This window comes from Erinaceus europaeus, chromosome 21, assembly GCF_950295315.1.
Source record: "Erinaceus europaeus chromosome 21, mEriEur2.1, whole genome shotgun sequence".
Lineage (NCBI taxonomy): Eukaryota > Metazoa > Chordata > Mammalia > Eulipotyphla > Erinaceidae > Erinaceus > Erinaceus europaeus.
In genome coordinates this window covers 44,143,372-44,160,749 of record NC_080182.1, presented here as the reverse complement: position 1 = coordinate 44,160,749, position 17,378 = coordinate 44,143,372, and the positions used below count along the sequence as shown (strand labels likewise).

Genomic DNA, 17,378 nt, shown 5'->3' with positions numbered 1-17,378 from the left:
ACTGGACATGTGAGTTTGTACTTTCTGTCTCATCAGATATTAGCAAATGCCATCAGATGAAATATATACATATATATAGTAATTTAATAGTGACTTATAAAATTATAATAGGTTATAATTCCATAGCTTTCTCACCACCAAATTTCAGTGTCTTCCCCCCACTAGTGGAAATTATAGTAGTTCTCCAATGGTCACAGATATATATATAGATGTATATATATAAATGTATATATATATACATCTATATATTATTTAAGAAAGGAGACATTAACAAAACCATAGGATAGGAGGGGTACAACTTCACACAATTCCCACCATGAAAACTCTATATTCCATCTCCTCTACTGATAGCTTCCCCATTCTCTATCCCTCCCCACAGATATTTTTTACTATATTTAACACACAGTCTTCCCCATATATATATATGTATATGTATCTGTGAATATATATATATATACTCACACAGACACACACATACTTTTTTTATTCACTTCTATGGCCCTGCCTTCACTTCCATTCTGAGTGCCACCTCCACCTACTAGTGTGTTCTTTTTCCTCTTTTCTCCAGAAAAGAAGTAGTGAAGAGAAATAGTGCCTGTGTTTTTTTTTTTTTTTCATATTTCCAGATTCTCTTTCAGTGATGGCATAAGTGCAAAGATTCCTGCTGATGAATATTTTGAGTCCTGGTTGGAACTGGGGTTCAGAGCCCTCTGATTATCTCCCCCTAACATCCCTCCTCTGCAAATATGGACTAAAATTATTTGGGGACTATACAAGAAAGGTGTTCTGGCTTCCGTAAACAGCTTCTTTGCTGTCCATGGATGTTGGCTGGTTGATCCATACCACAGCCCCTATCTCTCTTTTCCTATTCGGGGAGGGATTTGGACAGGTGACACGTTTTGGGATCAGCTGGCATGGTTATATACCTAGGGAGGTCAGTATGGGATCATAGTAGCATCTGTAACTCTGTGGTTCAAAGGTGGTAAGATAGTGAGCAGGATGAAGTATTTAATCAAACAGGAACCAAAGAGGTGTAGAGGGAATGACAGTATGGACTCTAGGTGGATAGATCTAGGATGTCTGTCATAAGTTAGTTCCTGGGATACCAAGAAACCTGCAACATCAGTCCACTGCCTGTAAAGCTCCTCCCCGCCATGGATGGGATAATGGGTCTTTGTGCTTGGCAACATGTGTGCCCTACCAGGCGCATCATATTTGATGTCACAATGTAGTCATTTTCGCTCAATGTCTGGGGGTTTCAGTTTGCTATTTACTGTCTGTGAAGTGAAGGGTTTCACGTAGCCATATAATTGATTTTATGTTTTATTTCAATCATAGGTTTTCGTCGAAAATGTCCTTATCTGAAGGTAATAACCTTAGTATATGTGTTTGAGATTGTATGAAATTTATAATACTCATTAATCATTTTGTTTCAAACCCATCCAGGGCATCAATAACGTGGGAAAGTCTGCTTATAACGAAGCAGTAGGAATGAAGAAAATACCAAAACTACAATCAGGTCAGTTAGTAACACATTTATTTTTTGATGAAGTAATGAAACTATTTTGAAAAAACTACCTTCCTCTGGGTTTTTTGTCATCTTAACTGTCCTACTTAACTTTATTTTTCAGAAAAATCTCTTTTTTTTTGCCTCCAGGGTTATCCTGTGTCTTGGTGCCAGCACTACAAAGCCACTGTTCCAAGAAGCCTTTTTTTTCCTTCCATTATATTGGACAGAGAGAAATTGAGAGAGGAGAGGGGAGACAGAGAAGGGTAGAGATAGACAGCTGCATACCTGCTTCACTGCTTGTGAAGAAACCCCCTTGCAAATGGGGAGCTGGGGGCTCAAACCATGATACTTTCACAGGTCTTTCCGTTTCTTCTTATGTGCACTTAACCAGTGCACTGCCTCCCAGCTCTCTAGAAAAAATCTTGAATGCTATGAAACAATTTGCTGTTGTTAATTATGTTTTACTGAAGTATGTATGCGCATATATAGTGTTGCATATGTATTTCCAAGCCACGGTAATTAATGTTCTCCTTATCATGTCTATGGCTACATTACATAGATCTAAAGTCTTCATTTGGATTAGAAGAGACTGGATCAAATGGCCTTGGGGTTTCTAAGGTACTGTCTTCTCCCATCATTGTTTTAAGATATAAGCATTTGTGTTATCAAAATTTTAAAGGAGTTGCTGGACTATTCTGTGTAGATACAGTGCTAGTAGACACAATTTAATGAAGCCAGTGTAGTCTCTCAGTGGAATTACCTATGGCTTAGTAGTGATGAGGAATCAATTTTATTTCTCCAGTCAGACTTATTTAATAGCTGCAGAATAAAGTCTTCTTAGGATAAAGTAAAATATTCTGTGATATAAACTTATATGGTGAAACTCCTGATAAAAAAAGAAATGTGTTTATTGTTGCCTTTTTGAAGTTGGAATTTATCTGCTCAGGAAATATTCCATAACTGGTTGAATACCAGAGCTGTGTATTCTGTACTACACATTAAGAAGATGTATTCTCCTTCTTCAAGGTTGGTTAGAGGCCATCTTGCTGCTTTGCAGACAGTTTCCATGCTGTGGTTTCTTACCTTCCTTCTCTCTGTCACCCGATGCAAACAAAACAAATATGCATCAGTGCGAAGAATAGGTTGGGGAGTTAGAATTAGCATGTATTTTATTTTATTTTATTATTTTTGTTGTTTAGATAGATACATAGAGGCAGAGAAAGATTGAAAGATACCTCAGTACCAAAGCTTCTTTCAAGGTGTGTGTGTGTGTTTGTGTGTGTGTGTGTGTGTGTGTGTGTGTGTGTGTGTGTGTGTATTGTAGGGTGGGAGCAGTAGAACCTGTGTCTTGCACATAGCAAAGCAGAGCTTTTGTGAAAATAGCTCTATGTGAGCTATTTTCCTGACCCACCTGTCAATTCTATATTTAGGGTATGTGCTTTCAGAGACCCATATCAGACCTGGCCTGAAAGGTGTAAATATCATATATGTCATTTGATACTTGAGTCATACTGGATGGAAATGGCCTTTAAAAAAAATTTAATATGTATTTATTCCCTTTTGTTGCCCTTGTTGTTTTATTGTTGTGGTTATTATTGTCGTTGTTATTTTTAATGTCATTGTTGTTGTTGAATAGGACAGAGAGAAACAGAGAGAGGAGGGAAGAAAGAGAGGGAGAGAGAAAGATAGACACTGGTAGACCTGTTTTGGATGATGCCCAGGTGTGGAAAATGTTCTGTGATTTTTTAAAATATGGTCTCTACTGCCCTATCCCTCTTGCATTTATCTTTCTGATAAAGTCACTGTTTCACAGAGAATTGCTTCATATTCCCCAAATCTTTCCTCTCTTGCACCTTTGAATTCACACTGTGTGCTAGCTGAGTCTTCATGATTGGTTCTAATTCCTCGACAAGCCATATGAGACAAAATTGCATTCAAGTGTCTTTCCTACATTGAAACTCTGGAGTTTCCCTTTCCTGATTTATAGCCTCATAATGAATTCTACTTGCTATTCTTCTTTTAGTTTTTGGTAACTCTCTGGCGATGTGATCTTTTAATTCTTGAGTATGTTTCTGCATGTTAAGTTTAAATTCTTGAATTTCTCTCCTAAGGAATTTTCTAAATTCCTGTACACTCTACCATGGCTGTAGCTTTTTTTTTTACATCTCAGCTTGTACATCGAGCCTGGATTCTGTTATTGAGCTGGCAGGTGGTACTGTGGCTGATATACTAGGTTTTCTGGTTTATACATGAGATTGGGCAGCAGAGGGGGGATTCTACTGCATCTTATTGAGCCAATTGAGTGTCTGCCAGGTGAAGTATAGAGTCTCACGTCAGTGTGTTTCAGCCCATATTTAGGCCTGTGTTTGTGAATAAACCAACCATAAAGCCACCAGAGAAAGTTCCAGTTCACCTGTTTAATATTATTTCATCAAGTAAATCAAATATGTTCCTTTCAGCAAATCCTGTATTTGTAAAGGTAAGCCTTTAAAAAACTTTTCTTTATTCATTTACACACTATCCTCTGACCCTCCAATAATGACAGAGTATTTAAAAAGTAAATTGGAACTCCTGAAATTGTTAAGGAAAATAAATACTGAAACAGCAGGTATATGTGTGCAAGACTAATGTTTACATCAATATTGGCTAGGTTAAGTAAAATTAAATAATATCATGAGGTAAAGGAGGTTGTATAATCAGAAATAACAGGTAGTAAGCATGAATATAAGAGGAGGGTAAAGAGGATGGATAAGTATGTTGAGATGAGAGGGATAAAAGCAACAGAAGCAGTGAGGAAAAGTGAGAACAGGAGCTCTATTCATCAAGCATGGGAGACATTAAACATAAAACAAAACATCCACTCAGACCCTCCTTAGAGACGCATAACTGTTATATGTAAAGAGCTGTGGCAAAGTATCTGGGAGTGTGTCTTGCATGATGAGCAGTTTAAATCAGTTCACACATGGCCTGGCACCCCATGTGCCAGAGTTGTGTTCTGTGTTTCCTTCTGTCTCTCTGGAGAACTCACTACTGACAGCTAACACTATATTTTAAAGAGTTAATATAATCCGTTATGCCAAACTTCCATTAAAGGGTGAAGAAGGAAAACTGGGAACAAAGAGCAGAGTGGAAAAATCTGAAAGCAAATGTCATCATTCTTCCCCTAAAGATGGGGTGGTGCCATTCACCAAGCAGGGATATGCCAAGGAAATGGAAGTCATTACAAAGGAGCATAAGGACTTTGATAAATAAGTGGATAGAAAAGATGCCCGTGTTTCCTTTTTAGATATAAAAAAGTAAATTAAAAATATTTTTTAAAAGAATTCTGAATAGTTGTCGAATTGCTATAAGAAGATGAGTTTGTGTCAATATTGTTATGAACAATTCTGTGTTCTTTCACTTTTTTTAAATACATGTTATTGGCCTTCAGGTTCATTCTAAGATGAGGTAAGGGAGATAACGTCATTATTTATAACAGCTGTGCACTTTGCCATTAATGGCTTTTAGTGGAGTTGCTGATGTAAATGTATAGGCTCTCATCTCCCTGTGAGTGTTGTCTGAAGGACACATTTTCCCATAGCTATGTCCCTTTTCCACCTTCACACACCTGAAGCTCAAGGCTCTGTGCCCTCTCTTCTCATACATGCCCGGCTTCACTAGCTTTGATGCAATGTGTCACATCCAGTCCAGGTTTCATCTTGTGTGACTTTGTTTTCCTGATTTTTTCTTTTTCTTTTCTTTTCCTTTACCTTTGTTTTCCTTTATCTCCTGATTCTTTTCTTTTTTTCCCTTTTCTTGCCCCCCATCCCCCAGAGCACTCCTTAGCTCTGGCTTCTGCTAGTGTGACTGTTACTACTTTTACTAATAGTTGTCAACTATACCTGATAGTCAGAAAATGCAAATAGACAAACAGTATGGTGTTTACAAAATGTTAGACAAATAGCTTATTTAAAATGTCAGCTTATTCTTAACAAATTGTGAAGCAGGCTTTTAGGTGTCTTTCTGTGTCTCTCCATCAGTATCTCCACCTTCCTTGCTCAAGTTCTCTCTCTATCCAATAATAAATAAATAAAATATTTTTTTAAGTGAGCTTATTAAAAATTTAAGTAGATTGCTTGCTTTTGCAGCACATACAAGCACCCTGGAACAGTACAGAGAGGATTATGCTGGCTCCTGCCCAAACATAACATGCAGATTAATGAAGAGCTCCATGTTACATAGATACACAGTGTACATCTCTTCATGTCTGTATTGATGACCCAGTTGTACTTTAGGTACAGCTTCTTATTTCCTCATGATTGCTGTCTGCACACTCCTCCCATTCACAAAGGGCAGAGTTTCTCCATTATCAACATAATTTAAGGAACACCTTTCAAAATTTCATTTCATTCCAGCATTTATTTAGTTAACTTGAAGTGTCACTTCTGTGACTCAATCCTGAAAGTAAATATGAGTTTTGTTACACACACACACACACACCTCTCCAGCCCCTAAGAACATTTAATACAGTCTATTATGTATGCAATAAGTGGTAGGGCACACATGTTGGCAACCTTGAGCAGTGGAGGTTGAACTTTCAAGGGCGTATATGTATGCCATGTGTGCTGCCTACTTTAGTGTAATGCCACTTCCCGTTCATGGTCATTGTCTGCCTTTCTGACTAGTGTGTAGCCCTCCTTCAGCTTTGTAAGCCTTGGATTCCATCTCTGTTAATGAGGAGTTCTCTTCTAACTGGATAAATGTTTCTTTGAAATTGGTCTTATAGCTTCTTTTTCTAGCGTTTGCCCTTCTTCCGTAGCCAGTCAACAGCATCAGGTTGAGCCTGATGTAAAGTTTCGAGACCTCCTTTGAATCTGGAGAGGTGGCAGTCGTTGACTATGTGGGTCATAGTCTGTCTGGAGCCGCAGGGGCAGTTTGGGTCGTCTTATAGGTGATATAGTAAAGCCCACCTTTAGCAGCCATGATCAGTCATGCAAAGTCTAAAAGACAATGTAACAACTAGTTTTTCAAGCTAATTTGCTTCAGTTAATTTCTACTTAGTAATCTACATAATTATAACAAGCTATGAAGATCATTATGAGTTTAAAATGCATTTGAAGATGTGTAGATACCTACAGTAATGCATGTGGTTGTATGCAATTTCTCAGTCTAACAATATCAAACATGTTGAAAATTGTTTCCTAATTTAAATACTGGATGGTTTCCTAATTGGTGTTCCAGTAATAGATTCTTAATCACAATGACTACGAAACCCTGTATGTATCAAATCATGGATAACATGCATTTCTTTTCTTTTGCCTATCACATGTGTTAAATGCAATACTTTATTTAATACTATGAATTTCATTTTTATTACTTAATGTTTAGCTTGTCATTGAGTTTTTCAATTCTTTTTAACCAATTACTTTTAAATGCAGAGTTTTTGTCAAAGTAATAGTATGCTTTGCCATAAGAATGTTATATTTGTCTGAAATGTCCAATTATCCTTTCCAGGTCTCTTAAGAAATCATTTAGGAAAAGTGACAAGGTATAGTGAAACTTAAAATGTATATGTGTTTGCTTATTTATTTATTTATTCACTATTGTCTTCATTGTTATTGCTGGTGCTGGTTGCAGGCATTTGGGGTCCACAGCTTTTGTCATCCATTTTTTCCATTTTATTGAGTAGGACAGGGAGAAATTCAGAGGGGCAGGAGAGACAGAGGTAGAAGGAAAGACAGACACCTGGAAACCTGCTTCCAGGCTTGTGTAGCTTCTCCCCTGCTGGAAATTTTCAGGGTTTTGAATTCAGGTATTTTATGGGCCCTTGTGGTTAGTACTATGTGCACTTATGCAAGTGTGCACTGCCCAGTGTTGATATATTGTATTAGTTACAAAGTGCATTGGTTTAGATACAGTGAAATATTAAATGTGTCCTTACTTGTCATCCCTTTTTTCATAAATTCCAACTCTGTTAAGAATTGCAGAGGCCTGAACCTGGATCTTTACACATGGCAGTTTCTTTTCCTTTTCCTTTTTCCTTTTCTTTTCTCTTCTTTTTTAGCCATTTGATAATGGTTCACAAGATCATAATTGTATGAGCATATTCCTACACTGCCACCTCACTAAATTTCTTTAATTCACTCACCACCCCTGCCATAATTACTGTAGTTCTCACAATGTCACTTTTTTCATAATTGAAATTGCATAAATTTGCGTTAACTATATCTGACATGTGAACAAAACCATGGAGTAGTTTTCTTCAGCAGTGACCTTGGTTATATGTCAAGTGGATTTTAATTCACCAGCATTTGATTGCATCATTCTGTCCATCTTGTCTTCACATTTCCTAACTCTTTGTGCCTCCTGTTGCTGAAGTTCTAATCCTTGCATTCATTCATGAAAATCATTGAACTGGTCCTATGGATAAATTATTAAAACTAAAACTACTTTAAGGAGTCCAATAACAAACATTTCCCCAATATGAAACTTTCCTAAAGGTTCATCAAGAACCAATCCTGTCCAGCAAGAGTATTGGCACACTATCAGAAAGCAAACCTTATGCTGAGGCTGCTGCCATCGAATGTGGATTCATGCAAACTAGAGTGGGCACAAAGCATTCCACCCAGACATCTGTAACTGGCGTGTTCTCAGACTTTGATAAATTTACTAAGGTAAATGGATGGCCAGATATACAGTGGAACTGGTTCCCCCATCCCCCATGGGGAATGCAGGGGCAGGAGTGGGTTAGAGAGGGGGTGTTGGGTAGAGGAACATGATAGTGGATATATACGGACCCAGTTAGGGATAAGGGTCTTGCTTTAACAGTTGAATCATAAACAACGGCTTTTTAAAAATATGTTTTCACTTCTAACTCTCAAACATCTCTCAAAGAAGACCAAAGCAAAGGAAGAGCTGAGATAGAAAGACAAAAGTTGGAGAAAAGTGTCATTACACCAGCTGTGGGGGGAGGCTGCTACATTTAAGGCTAGTGGACTTGTGGTGGACACTGAGCACAATTTAAGTGAACGAGGTCACAGTGTGGGAAGGTAAAGTCGTTTTCTTTCTTTCTTAGTAAAAGAACATTGTAACTAAGGGTTGTAGAGTACCTTTTGCTTTCCAAGTCAAGAAGAAAGAATTGTGCATACACAGGCAACAGCTTCTGTAAGTTCCACAGTGGCACAGATGACATAGACATGAAGCCATTTCAATAAGTGCTTCTCTTGGAACTGAGGGATATTTCAGTGGGGAGGGTCCAGCAAGCTCATGTGTACTGCCTGTATTTAAAGCTTTCAAGCCCTGACAAAGAAAAGGAGGGGCACCAGTGCACCAGGACTTCAGGTTAAGTGTTCTCTCTCTCCTTTGAGTATCTCTACCTAAATAAAAAGAGTGGGGAATAAGAGTGGATGCAGTGAAAGTCCGTGTGCATGAGGGTCGGGCACCACTCAACAAATGCTAACTAGTGAATTACTGAGTGAGTTCATCAGTTTGCCCCTGATTCCTGAGCACTGTATGGATGGAGGGCACCTTTAAAGCATAATGTTTACTGTGATAGGCATTAAGGAATGGAAAATGTGGGAAGAGTGTGGATTTGAAATGGCTAGGAAAGGGATGGGGTGTAGAAAAGGAAAGAGTATGAAGATAGAAAGCTTCCATAGCAACTGTAGGAAGGTTTTAAATGGTGGGATTAATTAATACCCTGCAGGCAATACCCTGCAGGTCTCAGGCAAAACAATGATTATGTAAATAGATCATAGTATCAATGATGGAACAGAGCAGGTGGGCTGTCTGACAGTTCTCAGTACATGATTTTGGAAATGGACATAGTTAGGGGTAAGTCTGTTTCTTTACCAGTAGAATCATTATGAAACATTGAACTTCTTCATATTTTAAATTGTAGTTCCCCCTCTGTAATGGTAATGAAGGAGATAAAAGGCAAATGAGAGAGGAAACTGGCATCCCAAACTGTTGTGAGGACACCCATGTTTGATAAGTTTTCTCTAATAACCCACACTTTAAGTAAGAGAGATCTGATTCTCAGGAGGTAAAATCTTCAAATTCTTTATTGCTTAGTAAAGCAAAACAAATAAAACTGTTGTTACCGAAAATGCCATTCATATTCAAAGACTAGTATAGAGAAATCTAAACCATACCAGGCAAAGCTGTTGCTTGTTTAACATGAAAATAGATGCTACAGATATGAAGTCATTACAGTAAATGCTTCTTTTAGGGCTGAGGGTTCGTTCAGTGGGTAAGGCGCAGCTCACTAACTGTACAGCCAGTATTCAAGTCCTTACACCACAGGGGAGTGCCACTACACTAGAAGGTCTCATTCACTGAGGTCCCTGTGCCATATTAATCTCTGCCTGAAATAAAAAGAATGAAAGTCAGGTTGGGAGCAATAAAAATGTGCATGTGTGATGATCTAGTTTCACAATAACAAATGATAATTAGTTAATTACTTAAAAGACCTCACTGACATGTAACTACAGAAAGGAAGAATGAATCCTTTAGAACATCATATGTACTGGGAAAGGCATTAAAGGAATTAATGCCTTGGAATGAATGTGGCTTAAATGGTTTTTATTTGGGTGGTGGTTGGGGGGGTGGAGTTAACATAATGGTTATGCAAACAGACTCTCCTGCCTGAGGCTCCTCAGTCGCAGGTTCAATCCCCCATATCACCATAAGCCAGAGCTAAGCAGTGCACTGGGTTTCTCTCTGTGTCTTTCTCTTCATCTCTCTCAACAATAAAATAAAATAAAAATTTACAAAGGTTTTTATTTAATTTTCCTTTAATATTATTTTAAAAGTTTTTTCATATAAAAATGAGTTACGGGGGACCAGGCAGTGGCGCACCTTGTTAAGCACATACACTACAGTGCACAAGGTTACCCAGGACCAAGCTGCTGGTGTCCGCCTGCAGGAGGAAAGCTTCATGAGTGGTGAATCTGCAGGTGTCTCTATGTGTCATTTCCTCTTTATCTTCCCCTCTTCTCAATTTCTCCCTATCTCTACCTAGTATAATATATATATATATATATATATATATATATATATATATATATATATATATATATATATATATAATTAGTTGCATTGGGGAAATAAAGACCTGTGCTACTACTTCACAACTCATGAAGCCTAGCCCCTGCAGTGACTGATCTGAGTCTTGAATCCTGGGTCATACACATTGTGGCATATACATTCTGACAGGTGTAACAATATATCTTGAGTTAAGAAAAAAAAGGTTGTTATATGGGTATCTGAGCTTTTGTTGTGCTTTTAGGAATAATTCACTAGAGAACGCCCTACTTATTAAACTTGATGTGTCTGCAATTGCTCTATAAGAATCAAATTGGGGAATCAGGCCGTAGCACAGCTTGTTAAGCGCACCAGGTTAAGCACAGGTGACACAACGTGTAAGGACCTGCCTAAGGATCCCTGACTCAGGGGAGTCATTTCCCAAGAGGTGAAGCAGGTCTGTAGGTGTCTATCTTTCTCTCCCCCCTCTTCCCATTCTCTCTCCATTTCTGTCTGTCCTATTCAACAACAACAATATTAATAACACCAACAATAATAACTACAAACATAAAATAGGGGTAACAAAATGGAATAAATATAAAGAAAAAGAATCATGTAGGTCAAAATGCACTATTTTATAAAGATAGTAGTGGGCCATGGAGTTGGGCCAGTGGTAGAAACAGGACTTTCATGATTGGACCTCTGAAGTTTATTCTGAGCACTTGTTAATCTGAGTAGAGTGACCTTATTCAATGAGAAATAGATGAGATCCTAGTAAGCTCATGATCCATTCATGGGAAGATTTATAGCAGTGGCTATGCATTCCTAAAGTGACACATCCACATATTACCACAGATATTGTATGCATACCCGTTATGCTATTATACAAAGATTTTACAATTATAGTAATACGTATGAAGCATTTAAATACTAACAGTAAGAACAGTGCCATTGGCACAAGTAGGTGTGACTTTGTTAAGCACTTTGCACCTGATCAAGGCATAAGATGAGTTCTGAGTATGAGGACAAACTGGAGATTTGTGCGCAAGAAGCAGCCTGTTATGAAGAGCACTGCACAAGTTATGTTCCAGGGTTCAAAGAATTCAAGTGCAAGTGGCATGCTTGGTACCTCAAGGTACCAAGCAGGGTCAGTGACAGATGTTGAGAGGTCAATAGTTGGTCTTGTCAGCATGAATAGAGTTTTGAATGGAACGCAGTCTGCATGTTGGTGAATGCTTATAGAGTCAGATCTCAACTCTAGACTATTTTGCTGTTTTGCACATTGTATAGCAACCTTTCTACATGCACGGAATCCAGATGCTACATTGGGCAACAGTGGGTGGCAGAGTATGATAGTATTGATTCCTTTACTTTGATAATTCTCAAGGAATCTGTAATGTACAATGCCAAGAGGTATTCTGATAAACTTAGAGTTCATTCTTTGTAATAATTACATGACATTTTGTTGGTATGCATGAGACCCCTTCTGTTTCATTTGGTTTAAATCCCCCCTGCTTAACACTATTCTATTTACATAACCACTGTTAACAAGTTCCACCTCCCTCCAGGGCATTTGTGGTTCAGTGATAGGATTCTCGCCTGCTCCACCCCCTCCTTGTCACACCCTGATCCTCTCCTTGTCACACACTGATTGTCACCAGTCACTTTTCTCTCCACCCTCTCTATGTCACACCCTGTTTCCACCCTACTTGGCAAGTATATATAAAGACAGCATTGTGAGTTTTACAGTACTGTACTTTGAGTTTAGCTTAGCTCATCTTAGATTGTGCTGCGTCCTGCATGAATAAAGAGATACTGCCTACAGCTCAACTATGAGTCCCTGGTCGTCTGTTACCTGCCCGTGAAGCCAGCCCGGCGAAAACAACCTAACCCATCGAAAACAACATATGGTGCCTGAACAGGGACTGAAATAAGCCCTGAAACATGGACCGGCATCAACGTGGGACCCTATCCCCCCCATCGTCCAGATAAGTAAACTTGGCTACCCATCCACCATGGGTTGCCTTTCTACTTACGAAGAGGTTTGCCAAAGCCTCTACTGTTTCATCATGAGACAGTTACTCTGTCTCTGGAACATTTTGCTCTGGGCCAAACTTTGTTTCCCTGACCGGGAACTTTGGTTTCTTATGACCGGGATCATAGAGCTTGGGAGATGCACGGAGATTTCTCCTTGGACTTTCTGGATTCCCTCTCCCATGTTTCCTGAGGAAAAGGACTACATTTTGCTCCGGGCCACAGTTTGGTTCTTTATGACCATGATCGTAGACCTTGGGATATGCATGGGGATTTCCCCTGGAACTTTCTGGACTTCTTCTCTAATGTTTCCCATGGAGAAGGACTACTCTAATTTGAAGAACATTCTCGAGTACCCTGGCAGTTCCCAAGTATGGAGACATGTGGTTAGTTCTACTCTCCTGATTGGATTCTTTCTTCAATGGGAAGACGCTTTTAAAAATGGGTGCCTGAAGCAATCCAGCAGGAACAGTCAGAAACACCCTAAATGGAATTTCGAGGACCTTTTTGGACTAGGTTGCCCTCCGGGGATTCTTAATCCTACATGGTGAGATCTTGATAATCTGGTTCAAGTTGCGTTTCATAAGAGAATGATTTGAATGACTGAATTTTTGTTTGACATTGACTTAAAAAAAAATGCTGGACGAAGCCATGATTTCTAGAGACATCCAGAAATAATCCAAAAAATTGTTTTTTCCCTCCTTTGATTTCTCTTTTATGTCTTGACATGAATCTGAAACGTTTAATCCTGAAAACTGTATGAGTTATGGGTGGGGCAGATAGTGCAATGATTATGTTAATTATTCTCATGCCTGAGGCTTTTAACCGTGGTTCTTCTGTTTACCTCTCCACATTTTATTGAGTTTAAACTGTTTAAACAACCTTAAAATCATACTAGAAAGGACTTCCAATTATAATGGAGTTATCAATTATAGTAAACTTCTAATCTGCTACAAGTTTTGTTTGACAAGTAAGTGAATTTCAGCTGTCAAGTCTTCACATGAAAAAGCATCTACTCAAATAGAATTTCTGGAAATCCATTTGGACCCTGTTCTCTGACATCGCCCCCGGAAGCCAATGATGTGACCTGGCACGTCCTGAAGAAACAGATTCACAGACTCCAAAGATCACTCTCTACAGAAAAGCAGAATTCTGATGGCCGACATTCCCCATCGAGACAGACGTGCAGCGTTTCATCCTCTGGCATTTTCTTCTGTGGTCAGCTACTTTGGACTGACACCTCCATCGGACTTACTGGTGCACACTGCTGTGTTTCTCAAAGACTAACTTCAGCCAATTGCCTTGAGACTTTATAGACCATGTCCCCTCGCCTGCAGGCTCTGTCCCAGAGGCAGAAAACTCCCCCTCCTTATTAGGTTATGCCCACAGAGGCATGAAGCGCCCCAAGAGGCAAGAGATGCCCACAGAGGCAGGAAACGCCCTTTGAGGCAAGAGATGCCCCCAGAGGCATGAAGCGTTCCCAGAGGCAAGAAATGCCCTTTCAGAGGCAAGAAATGCCCTTTCGCCTGCTAGGCCTTGCCCTTTGAGGCAAGAAAAGCTCCCCTTGGCATCACGCTGGTTATTGCTGCTCGCCTATTTTGTTTTCCATGTCTTATGCCAGTTCTTTTGAAAACGCCTGTACGATATACGTTTCTGTTCACTCCACAATGGCCATTAGTTAAAAAGAAAGGGGGAATTGTTGGTATGCATGAGACCCCTTCTGTTTCATTTGGTTTAAATCCCCCCTGCTTAACACTATTCTATTTACATAACCACTGTTAACAAGTTCCACCTCCCTCCAGGGCATTTGTGGTTCAGTGATAGGATTCTCGCCTGCTCCACCCCCTCCTTGTCACACCCTGATCCTCTCCTTGTCACACACTGATTGTCACCAGTCACTTTTCTCTCCACCCTCTCTATGTCACACCCTGTTTCCACCCTACTTGGCAAGTATATATAAAGACAGCATTGTGAGTTTTACAGTACTGTACTTTGAGTTTAGCTTAGCTCATCTTAGATTGTGCTGCGTCCTGCATGAATAAAGAGATACTGCCTACAGCTCAACCATGAATCCCTGGTCATCTGTTACCCGCCCGTGAAGCTAGCCCGGCGAAAACAACATAACCCGGTGAAAACAACAACATTTGCCTGAAATCATTCTTTTTCCTCTTTTTTTTTTCTTTCAGGCTCAGGAAATTATATCTTGATACAGAGCACATGGTATAGTACAAATGATTTGTATGTTACTTAAAAAATACCCAGTTCTGTTGATAGTCAAAGTGCAATGGTTGTATTAAGTATAGCTAGAGCAAGAGTGAAACTACCTGTAGTTACAGAAGAACCACATTATGATAGCACTGAAATATGGCTGACTATGTTTGTGTTTATTGTAGCCTGTCTCTTTGGCAATCAGGATGGTTTGGGAATGTTGGGTACAGAACGGGAGCAGGAAGTAAGTTCACTGCTTAGGAAGGACCTTTCAGAAATATTTGTTACTTCTTCTGCTTTCACTCAGACTTAAGGAGCAGTTTACCAGTTAGAGATCTGTAATGATAAACTAAAAGACGTACCAGTCCTTGCATTCATTCATGAAAATCATTGAACTAGTCCTACGGATAAATTATTAAAACTAAAACTACTTTTAGGAGTCCACTAACCAATATTTCCCCAATATGAAACTTTCCTAAAGTGTTGGGACCATGTGTAATCCTGATAGAGCTTAGGGAGAACCACCCCCATCTTTGGATGGAGGTCTGAGAAGATAACCTCTTGGTAAGTCTCTCAACCGAGGTGAGCATAAGGGGGGAAACTCAGACTTGGTTCTTTCCTTCTTGACTCTCAGGCCCACAGTAACTCCAATACTTCCCTCCATTAACTGCAGGCCACATGGCCACAGATTCACTTATTCAAAGTCACCTTCTGATCACAGAAGAACACACCTTATCACACACTTCATCACACAACTCAGACCCCAGACAAGAGAAATTCCAAACTATATGGCCTTTTGATATCCGTCTTCTCTCTGTCTCACCCTATGGGTTTAACCCCTATGCTTCTCTCAGATACCTTTGGATAATTAAGTTGCTTGTGTCATGGAGAATAACTGTCTTGTATCTCATCAATTCCTGTCATACCAGCCCCCTACCTTAGGGGCATGCTGACTGTTAAGAAACCTGTAATTTCTGTCATATTTCAACAATAATTAACTTCATTGCTTTTCTATTTAACTCATGTCCACTTTGCTAATAAACAGACTCTAGGATTCTGGGATTCTAGGACTCAGATTCTAGCCACGCTAAGAGTCCCCTGGTGTCTTTTACTTCATGTCACCCCTGTCGTGAGCAACAAAGAACCAGCCCGTTACCTTTCCCCTGGAGACCACCCTGCCAGAGAGGGAGAGAGATACCCTGAAACTAAAGGTTCAACAACAATGATTCTTGCGCAGCAAGAATCATGGCACAATATCAGTAAGCAAACCTTATGCTGTGGCTGCTGCCATCAAATGTGGATTCATGCAACCTAGAGTGGGCACAAAGCATGCCACGCAGACATCTGTAACCAGCATGTTCTCAGACTCTGTAAGGTAAATGGATGGCCAGATACTCCAGTGGAAATGGCTGCCTTCACCCCCAGTGCGGAATGCAGGGGCAGGAGTGGGTTAGAGAGGGGGTGTTGGGTACAGGAACACGATAGTGGATATATGTGGACCCAGTTAGTGCTAAGGGTCTTGCTTTAACAGTTGAATCATAAACAACGGCTTTTTTTAAATATATGTTTTCACTTCTAGCTCTCAAACATCTCTCAAAGAAGTCCAAAGCAAAGGAAGAGCTGACATAGAAAGACAAACGTTGGAGAAAAGTGTCATTACACCAACTGTGGGGGAGGCTGCTACATTTAAGGCTAGTGGACTTGTGGTGGACACTGTGCACAATTTAAGTGAACGAGGTCACAGTGTGGGAAGGTAAAGTCATTTTCTTTCTTTCTTAGTAAAAGAACATTGTAACTAAGGGTTGTAGAGTACCTTTTGCTTTCCAAGTCAAGAAGAAAGAATTGTGCATACACAAGGCAACAGCTTCTGTAAGTTCCACAGGGGCACAAATGACATAGACATGAAGCCATTTCAATAAGTGCTTCTCTTGGAACTGAGGGATATTTCAGTGGGGAGGGTCCAGCAAGCTCATGTGTACTGCCTGTATTTAAAGCTTTCAAGCCCTGACAAAGAAAAGGAGGGGCACCAGTGCACCAGGACTTCAGGTTAAGTGTTGTCTCTCTCCTTTGAGTATCTCCACCTAAACAAAAAGAATGGGGAATAAGAGTGGATGCAGTGAAAGTCTGTGTGCATGAGGGTTGGGTACCTCTCAACAAATGCTAGCTAGTGAGTTACTGAGTGAGTTCATTAAAGTTTGCCCCTGATTCCTGAGTACAGTTTGGGTGGAGGGCACCTTTGGAGCATAATGTTTACTGGGATAGGCATTAAGGAATGTGAAATGTGGGAGGAATGTGGAGTTGAAGCTATTTTTTTTAATTTTCATTCATAAGGTCAAATACCAGCAATACTATTGGATAAGAGCAGTACATTTGCAAACAGTGTCCATTGCCAGAGCTCTATATCCAACCCCCTCCCTCGATAGCTTGTCTATTTTTAATCCCTCTGGGAATATGGATCTTGGATCATCATGGGGTGCAGAAGCTAGAATGTCTGGGTTGATCCATATTCCCAGCCTGTCTAGCTCTTTCCCTAGTGGGGCTGGGATGTGGGAGGCAGGGCTCCAAGAAACACCACGGTGAGGGCCATCTGCCCAGGGAAGTCAGGTTGGCATCAATGTATGTA

At 39.8% G+C, this 17,378-nt stretch overlaps 1 long non-coding RNA gene across 3 annotated transcripts in view; it reads left to right on the top strand.

Moving 5' to 3' along the window:
- LOC132535328 (uncharacterized) overlaps nucleotides 1–16,415 on the top strand; it is a 349,906-nt gene extending 333,491 nt beyond the window's left edge. For 2 of the 3 annotated variants that reach the window (XR_009547122.1, XR_009547123.1), the window contains 4 exons: nucleotides 3,869–3,989; nucleotides 7,004–7,037; nucleotides 14,734–14,767; nucleotides 16,335–16,415. This is a non-coding gene — a long non-coding RNA (uncharacterized LOC132535328). Of the gene's footprint in view, nucleotides 1–1,886; nucleotides 2,129–3,868; nucleotides 3,990–7,003; nucleotides 7,038–14,733; nucleotides 14,768–16,334 lie in introns of those variants that run through there. The other variant, XR_009547124.1, reaches the window with a different exon arrangement.
- The last annotated feature ends 963 nt before the right edge of the window (nucleotides 16,416–17,378 follow it).